The following is a 657-nucleotide window of genomic DNA, read 5'->3' as shown; positions in this document are numbered from 1 at the left end:
TTTTCAGATGGTACATGTATCGCTCGAAAGGATACATCCATCTATATTGCACTGGACCACCTAAAGCAGCTTCGTCTGCTAAATGTACGGCCAAATGTTCCATAACATCAAAGAACGACGGTGGAAAAATCTTCTCCAAATTACAAAGCTTCACCGCAATGTTTTCTTTCAAAATAGCAACATCTTCGTGCTTAAGTATCTTCGCAGAGATATCACGAAAGAGAAGTGCTATCTCTACAAAAAAAAATTATAAGGAGTTAGTCAATAATAACATGTATCAAACCAATTGTTAAGATTATGTACCTGAAATGGCAATGTGAACACTTTTGGGTAGTAATTCCTTAAACGCAAATGGGAGAAGTCGCTGCATAATGACGTGACAATCATGACTTTTGAGACCTGAAATCTTGCTATTCGTCTCGTCTATACACCTACTAAACTTTGAAGCATACCCATCTGGAAATTTTATATCATTTTTCAACCATCGCAGAAATTCTTTTTTTTCTTCCTTCGACAACCGGAAAATCGGGACAGGCATCGTTCCATCAGCCTTCATATGTAACTCAGACCTTCTGCACAAATCAGGTAAATCCATCCTCGACTTTGCATTATCTTTTGTCTTCCTGGGAACATTAAGCACCGTGTTGATAAGATTAT

This window comes from Brassica oleracea, chromosome C4 (genome assembly GCF_000695525.1).
Source record: "Brassica oleracea var. oleracea cultivar TO1000 chromosome C4, BOL, whole genome shotgun sequence".
NCBI lineage: Eukaryota > Viridiplantae > Streptophyta > Magnoliopsida > Brassicales > Brassicaceae > Brassica > Brassica oleracea.
Note: the sequence above shows the minus strand (reverse complement) of the source record.